Consider the following 19,718-nt stretch of genomic DNA (forward strand, 5'->3'; position numbering starts at 1 on the left):
TCAGTTTGCGTATTGTTTCAGGAAGTGAGAATTAGGTTTGTTCGCACTAGAATGTGACCTGAACTGAATCCATTCCCCTACTTTATGTTTTTGCCTGCATAAAGGCAACAGCAGCCACACATAACTGCATATAAGCAATTGGATTTGGTAAGCCCACATTTTGGATGGACCCCCCCCCCCAAAAGGCACATTTCAACAGACGTAATAACTGTGCTGCAGTGTATTCCTTTGGGGCATGGTGGGTGGGTGGGTGGGTGGGTGGACACACCCGTCAACAGCATTAGTGATTTGCTAGAAGGATGCTTTCCACCCATTTTCATTTTTTCCAGGATGCTTTACCAGCAAAGAACAATGACAAACTGTTATTCCCTCTGCCAACAGCAGCAACAACAGAAGCCAAAATAATCTTATTTGCTGTGAAACGGGTGATCTTCTGAAATTGCCTGAGTTGTCTGGTGATTTGTTTATTTATTTATTAAATTTTACTCAGCCTCCATTTCCTTTTGTCACTTCATAAAATGTGGAATGTCGGTTTATATCTGCAGTGCCTCTCTTTCTGGCTCTGCTGCCTGTCTCTTTGTATAAAGTGCTTTAATGCATTCTTTGGATGATGTCAAGTACTGCAAACAGCAGACGCCTGCTTCTCTGAATTGCCCTAACACTCAGTGGAAGTTTAGACTTCAGAAGGCAATCCAGATGGGAATTGGAGAGGGAGTAAATGGGAGGTGGGAAAAGCAAAATATCTGCATTTTTATATTATTATCAGGGGAAGGAACTTCATCTGTTTATGATTCCCTGCATGGTAGTTCAGAAATTAGAAGGTTGCCACCATACTGTCCCTTTACTGATCCATAGGCTCATTCTGTTCTATATTCCACTCCTCCTAAAATCCAGTATCACCAGGAGAATTTAATAGATTAATTCTGGATTAGGTGCATGTTCCTTTCCTTGCAACTTTAGGTCAATTTCATCTCTCCATCTAAGTAAAGGTAAAGGTAAAGGTACCCCTGCCCGTACGGGCCAGTCTTGACAGACTCTGGGGTTGTGCGCCCATCTCACTTAAGAGGCCAGGGGCCAGCGCTGTCCGGAGACACTTCCGGGTCACGTGGCCAGCGTGACATCGCTGCTCTGGTGAGCCAGAGCTGCACACGGAAACGCTGTTTACCTTCCCGCTGGTAAGCGGTGCCTATTTATCTACTTGCACCCGGAGGTGCTTTCGAACTGCTAGGTTGGCAGGCGCTGGGACCGAGCAGCGGGAGCGCACCCTGCCGCAGGGATTCGAACTGCCGACCTTTCGATCGGCAAGTCCTAGGCGCTGAGGCTTTAACCCACAGCGCCACCTGCGTCCCCATCTACCATAGGTCTCCATCTACCATAGGTCAAATCCCTCTAAATTATTGAACACCAGACCATTGGAAGCTGCTGTATACTAAATCAGACCCATCGGCTACGCTGACTAGCAGCGGCTTTTCTGGATTTCTACCAGAGTTATCTCCCAACCCTACCTGGAGATGCCTGGGATTAAACCTGGGCCCTTCAGCATGCAGGGCAGATGAGCTATAGACCTTCAAACAGAGGCCACTCTTAGGCTTGGCAGAATAACATCCACTCACACAGCACAATGCCTCCTCTCACTCCTTTCCCCGTTTCCATCCCAAAATCTGTCCTGGAGGGTTGGGGAAAGGGGGAAATTCCATCACGTGTTCTGCTTATGCAATGACTTACAGTGGTACCTTGGTTCTCGAACTTAATCCATTCCAGGAATCCGTTTGACTCCTGAAACCGTTCGAAAGCCAAGGCGTGGCTTCCGATTGGCTGCAGGAGCTTCCTGCACTCAAATGGAAGGTGCGTCGGACATTCGGCTTCCAAAAAAGTTTGCAAACTGGAACACTTACTTCCAGGTTTGTGATGTTCGGGAGCCAATTTGTTTGGGAGCCAAGCCGTTTGAGTAACAAGGTATCACTGTAGTCGCGTACAACGCCATGCCAGCAATAGGTATGTGTGTTTACAGAACTTTATCCAATTCCACCCCCAATGACCATATTTGTTGAGTGCATGTAGTGAAGATGGAAGGGGCAATGTTGGACCACTGGATCCTAAGCTGATCTAGCTACTGGAAATTGGACTGATCTAGGCCTCTGTGCTGCACAAGCATGTGGTTTGCATCATCATCATCATCATCATCATCATCATCATCAAACCCTCCACTCTGGTCGTGAGAGCAGTAGGCCTTGGGATATGGAAGTGACCTCACTGCTCCATTCAGCCCCTCCACTTCCAGTCACAGATTGTTCCTTTGGTGCAATCATACAATGCAATGCTTTTAAAATATGCTAGATACCTTTAAATAGTATCATTATTCTGTTAATGCTGTAAGTCACTTGGTGTGTCCTTGAAACTTCTAATCTAATTATTAACCTCATCCTCTTAATCCAAAACTGAAATGGTACACATCCTTGTTAAGGTAAGGTAAAGAACAGCATGATGTGTGGAGGAACCTGGTGATTTGTTTGAGATGTGGATGTTTAGACCAGAATAAATAATCATAGAGTTGTTTGGTGTGTGTGTGTGTGTGTGATTATAAGTAGTCATATGTCAGCATAGTCCCACTTTTTCAGACTTCCATTCTACCTCAAGGTTCACTGCGTTTTAAACAGTATTCATTTGGTAATAATGTGGCATTCAGACACATTAATTACAGAAATTGTGCAGCACATCTAAAGAGCTATTAATGCCACCCTGACCCTATTAAACTGTAAATGAAGGCCAAGAAAAACGGGATGCTGCCAATGCAAAGTAAAATTTGATGGGCAATGAAATTAGTCAACTCTGCCAATTTCTGCAATAGGGAAAAAAAAGAGTTACTTCAACAATTACGTATGTCTGCCGCTAGTTAACAAAGGTGAATTGAGCAGCACAGGAGGAAGACTAGATACCTAAAGTTCAATTTCAAGTGTTCAAAACTAGCTTGTCACAGTGCAATCCAACTGAACTTAATAGGGCATACTTACAGTACAGGAATGCAGCAATTGTAGTTAAATGTGTTTCTTGTCGCAACATGTTTCGTGTTTTTTGAACCAAGAATTGTATCACACAATTTGAAGATGCATGAACTTTGAAGAATAATTATGTTCTGATCCACACATTAGTTTGGGACATGTGGCTTAGGACATACATTTATTTATTTCATTTAACTTTGCATAAAACTTTGTTAAAAAGAAGAAAAAAGCATAATAAAACAAATTTCATATTCAGAATTTATTTATTTATTAAATTTCTATCCTAAAGCATGACAGGAGGTTGCAAACACAAGAATGTTAGAACAATACAGTAACAAGTAAAAGTAAAACAGGTTTACACAATTAAAAACAATAACATTTTATAGCAATCACAAACAACTAATAATTTAAAGGTTTCCAGGAACAGTATCTTTTAGCCATTAAATGCTTGTGTAAGCATCAATGTCGTTTTAAGTTCTTCCTGAACATTAACAACAAGAGAGACTATCACACCTCGCCAGGGATGGCATTCCATTAACAGGGAACCACCACCAATATGGCCCTGTCATGCGTCCATGCCAGACTATTGACTAAAAACAATACTAAACAAGATTTTTTTGGGAGGTAGATACTAAATTAGAAGAGCCTTCACATCATGATTCAAATAAATGAAATTCCTCAAGCATTCCTATTTCAGAACCATTACGGTAATGTTTTTAAAGGTTTGTTCAATGACAGGACTTGCACTGACAAAGACTTACTGTTATTTGCCAGAGTAGTTTTATGAGTTGCTGCTTTTTAAAAAAGAAACAAGCTTTCACCTTTTGGGTGGAGGGAAATGCTTCTTAACATTACAGGAAGAAAAGGCCCATTGTTTTCGTTAACACATTTTGTAAGGAGGACTTTTTGTCATTTTAGATTTATCATAGTTTCTCATTTTCCCAATCTTCAGTTTTTCACATTTCCACCACAGATTTTTTGGGTTAAAAAAAGTCTTCATGAATTTATCATCTTAGTGTAAATTTCTCCTAATACAACATTTTAAAGCAATTTTGTTTAATAAATACATTTTTGGAAAGCAATATTACCTAAAAATGCATTTTGTATGTAATTTCCTCTATGATATGCATTTTAATGTACATTTCATCCCAGCATATGCATTTTCGTGCATATTACTTGGCTGCATTACAATATTCAGATAAGTGTGAATTTTGAAGGGCAAGGCAGTTTCACTTCACGTATTGTTTCAGAAAATGAACATTAGGTAGATTTTACATTTAATTCTGAAATGAACTGAATTTCTCCCCCATCTCTACAATTCTGAGGATGTAAAAAAATCAATAGCACGTGAAGCTATGAAATGTTTGTAGTTTAATTCTAGTTTTCTTTTCCATGTAAATAGTGGTTAATTCTTGAAAACCTTCTTATTAGTGATCAATTAGTCTTCCTCCAGAGTCCCGCCCCTATTTTCTGGCAGGGTAATAAGATAAGGAGCAGAAAGAAACTGCATTAGGAAGAAACACATAAATTTTGCAGTGAAAAGGACTAACCACAGAGAGGGGAGAAAGCTTGTGAAGATGAATGTGTTAGCAAAAAGCATTTTAGAAGGAAGGATTAAGTGTGGGTGGGAAACTAAAAAGGGGTCTTCCTTTCATGGGATCCACTATGACAATTTGTCTGAATTTACAACAGTATTTCACAAGTGATGTTTTTTCTGCATAACATTTCTGAACTGGGTTTTAGATATTTTATCCTGATGTGTCTTAATTCACTCGGAGGTTTTGCAGTTTGAGTGCATTTTTTTGCTAGCTAATAGACTGTATTCCCTCATATGAACCTGCTTGGGTTCTAAGATCTTTGGGGAAAACACTTCTCTAAATCCCAACGCCTTCAAAGGCTTGGTAGGGATGTGGGAAAGGGCCTTATCAGTGACTGCTTCAAGACTTTGAAACTCCTTCCCTAGAGCAGTGTTTCCCAACCTTGTGCCTCCAGCTGTTTTTGAACTACAATTCCCATCATCCCTGACCACTGGTCTTGCTAGCTAGGGATGATGGGAGTTGTAGGCCAAAAACATCTGGAGGCACAAGGTTGGGAAACACTGCCCTAGAGAAGTTAGGCTGGTTCCCCCCTTACTGTCTTTCTGCCAGTAGGTGAATATTTTGTTCCAACAGGCTTTGGGGAACTGAATGCCTTTAATGAGGGGGCAGCTGCCATGCTCTTTTGGTTGTGGTTTTCTGTAAGTTTTTAATAGATCATATTGTTTTTCATACAGAGGTCCCAAGTTCAATCTCTGGCAACTCAAGGTAGAGCTGGGAAATGTCTTTCATATGAAACCCTGGAGTGCGGTTGTCAGTCAATATAGATAATACTAAGCTAGATGGACCAATGGTCTGATTTCCAAAGTTTGGGGAAGTATTGTAGCTTAGTTGTAGAGCATCTGCTTTACATGCCGAACTTTCCAGGTTCAATCCCAGGCATCTCATGAAAGGGGTGGGAAAAATCCCAATCTGTGTCAAGTGGATGCTATGAAAAAGTTGCATGCTTGAGTGTGAAATAAAATGGTGTGTAAAGCACATTGTAAAGTATTGCATGTGTGTGTGTTGCATATTTATTTTAAAACAATTATAGGAACTGAGCTATGTCAATTGGATATCCACCATCCAAAAAATGGATTATTCTTTTGTAAAGTACCCCTATTAAAGAACAAGAACCAATCCTTTACCATCTGGCCTGCATAGCACCTTTCCACTTTGTGAAATGCAGGTCTAAATGACAGCCATTCTTGGGAAGTGGCTTAGTGGAAAAATAATGGTCTAGTCCTTTCTTCTTCTTCTTCTTCTTCTTCTTCTTCTTCTTCTTCTTCTTCTTCTTCTTCTTCTTCTTCTTCTTCTTCTTCACAGGTGTGATTATGTCATCTGCTGGAGTGCCAGGGAAACTGATGGAATTCAAAAGCTCTGGCAGCTGAATGGGGTGATATTATGGCTTTCAGCTTTGCTTGTTATTAGAATATAGCAGGACCAGCCTGAGACATTTTGCCACTTGAGGCAAAATAGAAAATGCCAACTCTGCCTCCTCCTCCTTCACAGCCCCACTGTCAACATCACCTCCACATACTCTGCACCCTCACACACACATGCTGAAGGTGGCAGGGGAGTAAAAGAAGGTCAGAGAGGAACGGGTGGCAGCAAGCAACAGTGGGTGGCAGCAGAGAAGGAGGAGTAGGTCACCAACAAGCTCAGAAAGCAGCAGAGGGTATGCTCCTCGGAGGTCAGATCTGCCACTGGAGGTGTCTGCCTCACACTGCCTCATGGGCACACTAGCAGTTTTTTAAATGGTGACTTTTCATTTCAATATGGTTTGCATTTCTAATTAACAGTTAAAGGTTGCATTTCAGCTTGCTGAAGATCTTTGGGCAAAGCTTAATGTGTTTTATAGGTTGAACTTCTGTAGTAAGACGTAAGCACCACTGAGTTCAATGGATCTTACTTCCAACACATAATGTTTTTTGGGGAAAGAGTTGTTTAATTGATCAACACAACTAAACACAACTGGATTATCCTTGGGGATATGGTTATAATGAGTGCACACACGTGAAAATGTATTGCTACACTTTTCTTGCACATGATAAACTTGTCTTTGGTGTCACAGAGTAACTGTGTAGCAGATCCAGCTACAGATCTATCTTCGGCCATGAAGCTTTCTGACTGATCTTGGTGTGAACGTTTTCTTTCAACTAAGCTACCTCACAGTCTAAGGATAAAATAAGACAGGGAGAGAGAAATATGTCAGATGCCTTGAACTCCTTAGAGGAAAGTTGGGATAGATAGATAAATAATAAAAGATTTGTCAAGGCCCTAGCAGACTCAGTACTTGTCTTTTGAGCTGTGTTCTGCTTAGTTGATCCTAAGTTGGGAAGGCCTGACCTAATGATAGAATAATCCACAATCAAATTCAGCTTGGATTTAAGTCACTGAATCGTATCATTATAGCAGCTTATGAACATTTGGACTGAAGCCATTATAGAATGCATTCAGTGGTGGAAAAATCTTTCCCAATGACATTTGCTGTCATGAGCAGTGACGATAAAGCAGGACAGATCAGTTTTCTGAAGAGACTGAGCTCAAGAAAGACTCAATCAACACTGCATTTTGTGCAAGTCCCTTGGACACGGGACTCCAGACCAGCAAGCCTCCTTGGAAGGTAGTGACTGTGCTGGCATTGAGAAACAATGCAAGTATGGTTCAGACAATGTTCAGCCCAACCCATGAAAGGGAGTGAGCATACAGAAGTTTTCCCTTGTTGTGTCTACCACCCTGTGTGCCCTACAGTATAAATAACAGTATTTGATAGAGTCATCTATTTGAATGGGTGTATGACGCAAGGCTAGTGCAAACCTAAAGAGCAGAGAGGTTGGACTTGAAGATGCCAACCACCAGTTACTGTCTGGAGAGCAGACTTGACAGACACAGTCTTCCACACGACGTTGATAAATACTTATGTGACCCTCATTTTTAAAAAATCTGAATGTCTCTTGCATAGAATGAATTTGGTGTGTGTGTAGCTTCCTAAGTGTTACAGAATTACCTCTTGAAGAAATGTTTCAATCACTCTCTGTGTATGAAATCAATGAGAAATTAAATTAGCAGCTAAATCTGGATGTGTGGGTTCTCTAAGCAGCTTAAACCACTGCCTTTCAAAATCTTTCATTTGTTGAAAGTAAACTGCTCATGCAGTAACAACTATCATAGTATAATTAAAACCATGTTTTGCAAATTCTTAAATGGGACTGAATCAACAGAGTGGAAACCACTGAAGTCAGTGTGGCCTAATAATCTTCATAGTTTATTAAAGGATTTGCTTGCTGGAGACTTGCATGTATTCACTAGCCAGTCTTGCTTCACCATGACTCCTTCTATTATTCTGTATAGACTATGGTACAAAATCATTTTCATTGAAAGCATATATATTGCATTTTTAGTCGTTTGGCTCAGCGATGTCCATCTCATTTCTGAAGAAAACTATAACTAATTTCTACTGATAAGTAAAGAGAGCCAGTGCGGTGTAGTGGTTAGAGTGTTGGTCTGAAACCTAGAAGACCAGGGTTCAAATTCAAACTCAGTCACTGGATGAACTTGAGCCAGTCACTGGCTCTCAGGGCTCACCCACACTTCTGCTTGTGCCATGCTTATAAATTATGGGTCTGAGTGGTTTTCTGCTTGTCCCATGCGCTCTAGGCATGGGTCAGAGCAGTTTTGCCTTTGCCCCACTGCTTTCCCCAGGAAAGCATGCTCCTCAGCTCTAAATTAGAGGAAATGTCAATATGGACAAAACCCATTTGATATTTGCTCCAATTCAGCACTAAAGATTGGGTTTTTCTGGGGACAAGCAGCTGGGTAAACAGAACTATGGATAAGCCCTCAATCTAACCAGCCTCACAGATACTTGTGTCAGTAATGGAAAGGGGGAGAACCATGTATGCCATGCTGAGCTACTTGGAGGAAAGGCGGGGTATACTGTAAATGTGATTTTGGTGATGATAGTACCGTATTTTTCGCTCTATAGCATGCACCCGACCATAACACGAACGTAGTTTTTAGAGGAGGAAAATCCGCAGGCATGCCATCCGTAGGCATTCCCTCCATAACACGCACAGACATTTCCCCTTACTTTTTAGGAGGAAAAAAGTGAGTGTTATGGTGCAAAAAATACGGTAATTTCCCATTCTGTTATTGCACAATGGATTTGCTCTCCTCTGTGGTTTTGGTTCGCCTTCTTCCAACTAGAGCTAAGTTGAAAGTTCCATCATGAAACTTTTCTTCAAAAACTGGAGAGGAGCAAAAAGCAAAAATATAAAGCATTTTTGGGGGAGATACTTGAATGTGGGGGGTTGGGGGATGTTGTAGGACAAGAGACAGCTTCTCACTTGTTTTAAAAAGTAGGGAAAGCACATGCTGCTACCTTGTATGCTTTGAATATTTCAAGAATTCCCAGTTCACAGCAACAGTGGAGGCAGAACATAGCCATTGTGGCTAGTAGCCACTGATACTTTTGTTGCTTTCTGCATCTGGGCTGGCCAAATGTACACATTGACAAGCCCCAATGGAAAAAAAACAAATATTTTCTATCAGAACCTCAATATTGATTTTTGCATTGTGTTTAATCAAAGTTTCCCCATGTTTGTATGCTTTGATAAACTGATTTGTGTGTGTGTGTGGTGATGGGGAGGGATACAGGAATGAACAGAATTAACTGAAAGCGGTAGCGATACATAAGTGCTGGATGGGTAGCAGATTGTGGCACACTGGTACTGCTCAGCAAATAAGACCACATTATTCAGAGCCCCAAAATCTAGGGGGAAATTTTTAATGAGGAGTAATTGCTCCCCTTTGAGTTGTTCTCTCTCGTAAGTACCCCAATGAAATTCAAGCAAAGACTACTGCAGTGTTTAATTAAATAAGTTGCCTGGTGAATTAAGTGATCTTCCCACTTCAAAGCAGGTACCTCGTAGTATGTAAAATACAATTTATACCTAGTAAAAGGCTTGATTAAATAGAGAAAAAATGAAATTAAACTGCCATAGTATCTTAATCACATCATAACCCATTTCCCATATGCTGTGTGGTCTTAACAGCCTAATGAGAATTCTAATACATTAGTCTCCCCCCAAAAAATACCCAGACCTGTGTATGACTTTATTTTTACATTCTTCCACCTGACACTGTATACAGAGAAGAGAACATAAAACAGCTCTACATTCATAACTTTGTAATGGACAAGTTATTAGGTATGAGTCTGAATGCTTATCTACTCATTTGCATGGGGGGACGGGACTTTTGGCAAAAAAATCCTGCATCTGTATAATTTCAGACTGCAGGTGGTAGAAATATTTGTTGGTCTGTTACAGGGACTAGGGAAACTAGGTAATATTTTGTGCTCATTTGTCAGACATGGATATCTTTACAATGTACAAAATGGCAACATCCACTGTTGCAGACAGGAAGTTCTGGAAGAAATATTTTCAGACCACAGCATTAAATTTTAAAAGTGAAGGGGGGAAAAATCACTTAAGAATATAAATGTTAGTCACTGGGTGGGATCCAATGTACTTGCTCCATGAATGGAAGAAGGCTGTTCTCATGAGAGCAAAAACAAGAAGATAGGAAGCAGCCTTATACCAAGGCAGAAAATGGGTCTGCCTAGTACTGTCAAAACCAGGGGTCGGCAACCTAAGGCCCATGGGCCACAAACAGCCCATGGGGGTCGTTTAACTGGCCCATGGACCCCCGCTGCCAGCTCGGTCAGCTCCCATGCGCCTTGCTAAACCAGTGTGGAGCAGAGCAGGAACCACCTTCCACAATGCTGACCAGCTTCCCATTGGCTGCAGGAAGCTCCTGCAGCCAATGGGAAGCTGTGCACACCTCCTCCGTGCCAGAAGGAGCACCGGAAATAGCATTTGTGCATGCATGCACATGCACTCTGGCCCACCATGGCGTCTGCAGGACTGTGAACTGGCCCAAGCCACAAAAACTTTGCTGACCCCTGGTCAAAACCGACTGGCAATAGTTCTTCAGATTTACAGACAAGCAGTGCTTTTTTTCTAAAAGAATATTTAGAGGTACTCTCATTTAGACTCAAGAAAATCACCATTTTATTGTTCAAATCGGGGGAAATAATAGAGTAAATGGACAAAAGTACAATGAACACGCATTACCTCATATTACACAGTTACATAGTAACTTCCACATTGGCATGAAGTTGTGTGCACTAACATCTTCCCAATTCCTCTGCTTGCTGTTGGTGTCCGTCACCATCAAACACTAGCCATGAAAAGCTTGCTTCCGTCTGAGATTCAGGAAACACCTGACAGGAAATGAGGCCACTATTGGGGGTAGCAACAGAACTGACGATTCACTGTGCTAGAGAAGGAACTATTTTAAAAAAATAGTTTCTTCTCCCATTAGAGTCACAAAATGTTTAGGGGTATGTGTACTGCTGCGTCCCCCCAGAAAGAAACAAAAAACCAACCACTGCAAGGGTCTTTCCCAGTGAAACCTGAAGGTACTGGATTTACCTTGGAACTTCCTACATGCAACGCATGCTCATTACTATTGAGCTACAACCCTTTCCAAGTTCTATACATCCCTCATGAGTGCTATTCTCCTTCACTGAAGCGCTTTCCACTTCCCAGAGAAACTTGCCACCCAAGTACCATTGTACCCCAGCCCTACCTGGATTGAACAACCTGACAGAAGCATAGACTGAAGTGATGCAGTCAGAGGATAAGCAATATTGAAAGCAACCTATCCTTTCAAATTAAACGGGGGAGAACTTAACACTATATAGAAACAATCTGAGCAAATAAGATACAAGGGAGAAAGGAGAATGTTAATGAAGGATGACAGGATATACTAGCTGTTCAGAAGGTGGGTTAACATGGGGATCGGAGTCATTTCATATCCGCCTAAAACTTGCTGACACCAAATTTTGTTATATTGTTTTGCAATAAGTTCTAAGCACTATCCGAGATGTCTCATTGGACATGGTGTGTGTGTGTGTTTGTGTTTGTGTGTGTGTGTGTGTCCCTGTCTGTCTGCCTGCTTGCTTGCCTCTGTGTTACTGTTTAGTGACAGCATTGCCTAAAATATTCCCAAATCTGTGAAGAGATAATTTGAATGCAGTTCCCACTCTTCAGGGCCACACAACCAATGTGTTTAACATGCTATTACCTAACACAATCATTTCAGTAGAAATGATTTTTGAAGGACGGTAATTCAATTGGCATTTTGCTTTGTTGCCAAAGATACCTGTTTCCTGGGCTAGATCGCAAATGTTGATTTAGTATCCTGCCACTTTGGCCAATTTAAAAACTGGAAGGGATGGACAATAAATAAATGGATACATGCTTTGACTATTCATAATCATGAATGGCAAGAAGGGTATGTGACATTGCATGCTAATGAGACTTACACATATGAATTATGCCTATTTTGTATCTCTGTATAGCTTTACTTTTTACAGGTAATCCTATACACATGGATGCAATTCAGTTCTCCATCACTACACATGCTGAACACTCTTTTCAGGGCTTCCACCAGCTTTCCCCCCACAGGGCTCAGCTGAAGCGGCTAAGCTGAGGATGGAGGCTTTGACTGGTTTAATTGTATGCCTTGATTAAACTAAAGGATGCTCATCCATTTTCTTTCTTCGTTTTGTTCATTTGCTTTGTGATCTAGTGCAGCCTTTGATTTTTGTTCTTATTCCACAGACTCATCTGCTAATCTATTCCTGGTTTTTTGAGATCATTTAAATTTAACCTAAACTGCTAATTTCCCTTCCCATACATATTTCCCTTATGCATCAAGGTGGTAATTTGCAGAACAGTCTGTTTGTTTCAGGATTTTTATATTTATTTTGTAATGGTCTCATTATTAGTTTGCATGAACACCTGCACTGCTAGCAAGATTACACTCTTTTTAGAAGCATCTCTCCCAGTTAGTAATTCTAATTTAAAACTATAAAAAGTAGGAGATTTGCCAAATTGCACTATCCTGAGTATGTTGGGCCTTTTGATGAAACTGAAAGAAAACTGGTCTCTGCCAGCCAAGTCCACATGTCTAAGCCAGCATACCCATGTTCTCTTCAGTTCTCCCTTCAGACAGGAGTCAACAGTGTGATATAGCAGCAAAAAAAAAACATTAAAAAAGTAAATTAAAAAGCTAATGCTATTCTAGGCTGCATTGTGGGGGGTTGGTCTTGATGACCCTTGGGGTCCCTTCCAACTCTATGATTCTATGTTTCTAGGGGTGGAATTCAGAAAAATCCCAAGAAGCTCTATCCTACCTACAGTGGTACCTCGGGTTAAGTACTAAATTCGTTCCGGAGGTCCGTACTTAACCTGAAACTGTTCTTAACCTGAAGCACCACTTTAGCTAATGGGGCTTCCTGCTGCTGCCGCGCCACCGGAGCACAATTTCTGTTCTCATCCTGAAGCAAAGTTCTTAACCTGAAGCACTATTTCTGGGTTAGCAGAGTTTGTAACCTGAAGCATATGTAACCTGAAGCGTATGTAACCCAAGGTACCACTGTACTTATATTTAAATGGTGGCCAGGATGGGGTGATTTTTCAACTCAAAGACAGCATTCTTTCATGGGAAATATTTCCACAGCCGAACACCAGTGGTGGGTGGGGCCAGAGGCAAAAGTGGGTGGGGCAACAAATTTAGCCTTTCCCTTTGAAAAAAAGGTACATTCTAGCTATGTAGTAACCAGTTGTTTCTACACGTATGTACACACCTCTGCATCCAGACAAGCAAGAGGCATTTCACACTTCAGCTACGTATTCCAGCTGACCAGAAGCATTCAAGGACGGCATGAAGCAGAGCCAGTAAGATGTGTGGCCTGTCAAAGAGGATTTCAGGGCCGCGTGTTCCCCACCCCTGCTTTATGGAGTGGTCCTGTCCATTTAGTCATCTCCCCAGCAACAGCCCGCCCCTGCTTAAAGATGGCCAAACTCTTTTGCCCAGCAACAGTGAGGTGTCTTGTCATCCCCAACCGCAACCCGTGCTCTCCATGAGGGAGAACACGCTTTAGAAAATTAACTTTCAGTTTATTGTTTATTTTAAATATAACATTATACACACATCATTAAATAGACTCTAGAACACATCTGATTTTTTCCACATGCTTTGGACAACATTCTTAATGTTGAATTATGGCCTACGTGCATCATCTCTCCCCCAGCTCTCAGCTGGGTCCAGATTTGCCCTCCTAGAGCCCAGATGGGCATGTGGGGTCAGATTAGAGGCATGGTGAAGAAAGGATGGAAATATTACAGCTTCCTGTCAAGGCAGACAAAGGAGGTTCATGTGTCTATCTGGCAAAACATGAACTGTTGGTTTGACTGTAGTAATGTCCCACACTTCTAGCAGTGGAGGTAGAACATAGCCATTGTGACTAATAGTCTAATCCTCTTTTAAAGCCATCCAAGTTGGTGACCATTACTCCATCTTGTGAGGGCGAATTCTATAGTTTAAGTATGTGCTGTGTGAAGAAATATTTTATTTTGTCCATCTTTAATCTTCTAATGTTCAACTTCATTTGATGTTGTCGAGTTCTAGTGTTGCTAGAGATGGAGCAAAGCTTAAATGAAATGTCTGCTTTTACTTAAGATTTAAATGAGACTGCAGCCTGCAAAACTGCCATTGAACAGTGCCTCTTGAAATCCTATAGGAATGTTATGTATAGACTCCTATTTCCAGTTATGAACCAATAACATTGCAAAACATTGTCAAACACAGGTAAGGCTCGTTGGTGGGCGACAAATATTCACTGTCTCAGCAGGAGAAATGAGAGGGTTGGCTGTTGCAGCAATAAAGGGTCTATTTTGTTACTAAAAAGGTTTGTTTCACGCTAATGCTTTGTTACGTTTCCAGCTTAGAAGTAAAAGGATTTCTCCCCCTCTGCACTGCTTAATTGCTTAATACAACCCCAAACTTTGCATTTAGCAAGAAGTGGAAGTCTGTATGTGTGTGTGTATGTGTATTCAGACTATAGTTCAGTTTGATTGTGTTTAACAATAACATCTATTTCCCCCTGTGAAAGCAGTTAAGAAGCAGCAAAGCCTTTTGGAAGTGGTGATTCTTTGTAATTTCAACCCACTGGGAATTTTATGTAACTGCACATATAAGAACAGAGAAGAACGAACAAAGAAAGGTCAAGTAGAACTCTTTTAGTAAACAGCACTAGGGTATTTTATGTGAAATCTAACTACTTTTCTGTGCATAATAAAGTAGATGGATATTATCTTTCACCATCTAGGGTGGGCAATTTCATATGCTCCTGTGGTCTTCATTAACACTGGATAGTATGCACTTTCCAGATACCTGCCCCCTGGTAAATGATCACATATCCTACAGTATTTCGTAAAGGAAAATATACCAGTAATTGTCCTACTCTCATACCAAGGATCACCGCCTCACTACCAGGTCACAAATTGCAGAAATGTTTATTCTGCTTAACTGTATACTTTCCCTGCAGTCACTTTCCTTGCACTGTGTTAAACATTAAAAATGTGTTTGTACTTTTGGTTAAAGCAATATTGGGGAATCGCAGGAGTGGGGGCCAAATGTGGCCCTCTAGTCTTCTCTTGTCTGGCTCTCAGGATCCTAGATGACACGTGCAGAATGTGTTGGAATGGTTCGAATATGTCCATTCCACTTATAATTCTCACTTGCCTTGATGGAGGACAGAGAGGGAGATGCTAAGAAAGGTTAACCACCCCGGGCTAAAGATATTATTGGAAACATATGCCACAACACAAATAGTGAATGTCGCTGGGGAGGCATTAATTCTTCTTATTCTTCCTCCTCCTCCTCCTCTTCCTCTTCCTCCTCCTGTGGGTGGGGGGGGGGTGAGGCAAGGTTTCTTTCATTGATCACACCAGGAGGGAAAATAATAAGTGTAACAGTTAGCACCTAGAGTGCAGACTGAGTGAGCACACAGGTCAACTGATCACAGTCTCCCCCACCACAGTGGAGATGTATTATGTTTCTGTTTAAAGTACAGTAATTATTTCTAAATTGAAATATATGCAATAAATCAGTGCATGCAAATGTTATGCAAATTGCTCTCCTATTTTCTCTTCTCTTTTTTGGCAATGCATTTAATCTTTTTCTTTCCTCCTGGTTATGCATAAGTGCCCACCCTAATATCAGCACATATATCAGGACTGCTTCGTGGACATTGGCCCCAGAGGTTCTCAGAGGCAATTGTATGAGGGCTGTTGGCAATATGAACCAACCCTAAGCATGCACAGCAAAAGCATCCAAATCTTGTTTGGGTGCGTTAAACAGTTGTTCCGTTTCATCCCCACACTTCAGAACTGCTGTTAAGATTAAATGCCACCTTTCGTTTCCATGATGTATGAAGCTTGCGCATTGCATTTGTAATGGATGAGCCAAAGCAATTTGACATACCTAACTCAGAGTACTTCAAAGAACTGTTATGTAACACAGGTTGACATGTTTAATAACCATAAGTGAAAGCAAATGCAGTTTTCTTTTTAAGATGCTTAACAACCAAGTGAGAAGATTGCACATATCTTGTTTGAATTTAATGTATTTTAGAAGGCCTTTGGTTACAGGTGCAGTAATGCCATTAGCAATACAAGAAGAATGAAAAGAAAAGAAGGAAGAAAAAGGAAGAAACCAAAACGAATGAAGCAATAACAGACCTAGCTCTTGTGCACATTCCCTGTCAGAGCTAAAATTCCCAGAGTTTCATGGAAAGGGGAATTGCAGGTATGTGAGGGGACTAGGGGGTCTCCTAACTATTCTCAGCACTCTTAACTAACTACAGTTCCCAGGATTCTTCAGACGAAGCTATGACTGTCTAAAGTGGTATGATGCTGCTTTAAATGTACAGTATAAAATAGATGGGGCCATAGGCTGGAATGTAGAAACATGGGAAGCTACCTTATCCAGAGTCAGGTCACTGGTCTATTTAGTTGCTCTGACTCACAGCATTTCTCCAGGGTTTCTGGCATGAACTTTCCCTAGTCCTACCTGGAAACACCAGGGAACCTCAGACCATCTGCATTCAAGTGAAATGCTCTAACACTGGGCATTATTGTGATGTTTAGGAGCGTTTGGAAATGTATTTTCATTCTCTCACTTTCTCTGACCCCATAACTTAGTTTGTTGTTTCACAGTCTCTTATGGAATGGAACAATTTCTCTTCCATGAAAAACAGAGATACACAAAAATTGACATATTCGTCCATCCCTCCCTGCAAGGTGCAGTAGCAACTTGTTGCTAGTCTGGCCACCATTTTGTATTCTCCACAATGTCCCAGCCAAAGATTGCATTCAGACGTTGGGTTTAGTTTGTTAGTTTTACTGGTAATAACGCTATGACTTTTGTCCTGGCTTTCAATGTTCCATTTACACTGCAATGCCTAATATTGTTCTGGAATTGTGGCTTTTTGATCAATGTACTGGCATGCTGCGCTAAAGAATCGTCTGCCAGTACACTGCCCCAAGTTTTGTCATCTTAAAATGTCTGTGGTTTTCCAGATTAATTTGGTTTCAAACAGACATTTTTCTGGAAGCAATTAACATGGAAGTCACCACTAAACTTCTACTAGATTCCCAGAAGTGGATTTTACATCATATGAAAGATCACATAAAATGTGGAAATGAGCACGCAATGAAATATCACGAGGATGGAACCAGGGGCTCTGCTCTCTGAATGCAGTCATAGTGTCATTCCAGTGTGTGTGTGTGTGTGAGAGAGAGAGAGAGAGAGAGAGAGAGAAGAGAGAAATGATGGCTGCCACACACCAAAAATGAAGAACATTCTCAATTTGTCAGGATTTTTATTAGTCAATCAAATAGTATACAATGCAGAATATTTAGAAAGAGAAAATGACACTGTGAGCTTCTTTTCTAAGACAGAGAAATAAATGTTTCATATTTTTATTTTTATTTTAAAGTGTCCTGAGAAATTTGAGCTCAAATTTCAATGCCATTTTTATTTTTTTAAACAATCTTATTAGGTTAGCTTCCTTCATTACAGTTAACTTATTCCATGTTAATTGCTTGTTTGGCCTGTCAAGTAGCTCAGCGGGGATGTGTGAGTTTAGAATATTTTGAATTATTAATTATAATTAATAGGGTACTTTAAATCAAATTCCATCAAATGTTCCCCATAATAACTTGCTTATATTGCTGCATATGTGTCCTATGCTTTCTTCATTTTTAATGGTCTAATTTCCATTGATAAGAAAATAAAAAATGTATAACTGGTCTTGGAAGCATTCATCCATGTACTACTACCACTACTGCTAACACTAATAAATGCTTAAAACACCCATTATTACAATTAGAGTTGAGGAGAATCCTGGTTCACTCCACATTTTGCAGGGAACTTACCCGTTCTTCTCCCACAGGACCCAAGCATGGATCAGAATTCTGAGTTGTGAATTAAGCTGCATAATCAATGGATCAAGCAGCATGTGGGTTCATACTGTACTTTTAAAAATGTTGTAAGCTGCTTAGAACTCCGTAGCCAGCCATGCAGTAAAAATGCTTTTGAAAATGCTTCCAGGAAGTGACTGTACACCATAACGTGATTTTTAAAAATGAGATTAATGTGGAAATGGGATAGAATGGATTTATGGGGGGAAACAACTCTGGCTGAAAATTTATTCATTCATCCCTACTCAACAACATTACTTAAATGCACATTTTTGAAAAGGGTCTCATATATTTTAAACTCTCCATATTTGTAGTGCTTTCAATGTTTTTAAAAATGTGTGTGTGTGTGTGTGTGTGTGCTACCTATAGAAATATAGAAAGCTGCCTATATTGGTCTTTCTTGCTCAGTATTCTTTACATTTGTTGGCAGGGTTTTGGATATGGTGGTCTCTCAGTGTCTGGAGATGCCAGGGATTGAACTAAGGAACTTCTGCATGCAAGGCAGAGGCTCTACCATGGAGCTATGGCCCTTTTATTTACAAAATAAATATTAGCTAGCCCAGGTAGCAGTAGATGACTCAACTCTGCATCTTTGGTGCAAGGTGGGCTATTTCTTAAAGAAAATGAAACTGCTGGGGGTCTTTGCACCTGCATTGAGGATATGGCTGGCCATTGCCATCACACCTCAAAGAAGGCTCAGGTGACCTCAAACCCAGAGGGAAAGATGTTATTTTATTTAATAAAATGTTTTGGAGGATCTGCAATTGAATTAACCAGATCAACTGAAACAATACATAATCTGGGCAGGGAAGTCCCCTAACGTAGGAGGGATGAGCTTCCTTTCCCACTTCTAGGCATGTCTACAGGCTCATCCTGTGGCCCAGCCACAAAGGATTGGAAGCAATTATTCCTCCTTGCAAAGGCAGTCTTAGAAATGGAAGTTGACCAGTTTTGCATTCACTCAGATGCGTAGGCCAAGCTGCTAATGGGTGACCCAAGTGCCACAAACCCAATAATGCCATAGATACCCCCCCCAAAAAAAAACTTTGTTAAATACATTCCTGTCCAGACTGTCAGCCAATTACACTAATCAGAAATTACTTCACTCCAGAACAAGAAAACTCACTGGAGTATGGAGTAGCCAAAAAGAAGAGTCCCTGGGCCAATTTGGGGATCCTCACAAATTCCTACTCAGCTCCCATAAATAAGCAAGTAGAAAAGCCCATACAGCCTAGGGAGGGATGGAGGGCGCAAGAATTGCCATGAAGTGAGGTGCCACCTAATAAAATGTGGGTAACCTAGATAGCATCTTAAAAAGCAGAGACATCACTTTGCCAACAAAGGTCCGTATAATTAAAGCTATGGTTTTCCCAGTAGTGATGTATGGAAGTGAGAGCTGGACCATAAAGAAGGCCGATCGCCAAAGAATTGATGCTTTTGAATTATGGTGCTGGAAGAGACACTTGAGAGTCCCATGCACTGCAAGAAGATCAAACCGATCCATTCTTAAGGAAATCAGCCCTGAGTGCATATTGGAAGGAGAGATCTTGAAGCTGAGGCTCCAATATTTTGGCCACCTCATGAGAAGAGAAGACTCCCTGGAAAAGACCCCGATGTTGGGAAAGATGGCGGGCACAAGGAGAAGGGGACAACAGAGGACGTGATGGTTGGACAGTGTTCTCGAGGCTACCAGCATGAGTTTGACCAAACTGTGGGAGGCAGTGGAAGACAGGAGTGCCTGGCGT

Source organism: Podarcis melisellensis (genome assembly GCF_964234715.1).
Source record: "Podarcis melisellensis genome assembly, chromosome: 8".
Classification (NCBI taxonomy): domain Eukaryota; kingdom Metazoa; phylum Chordata; class Lepidosauria; order Squamata; family Lacertidae; genus Podarcis; species Podarcis melisellensis.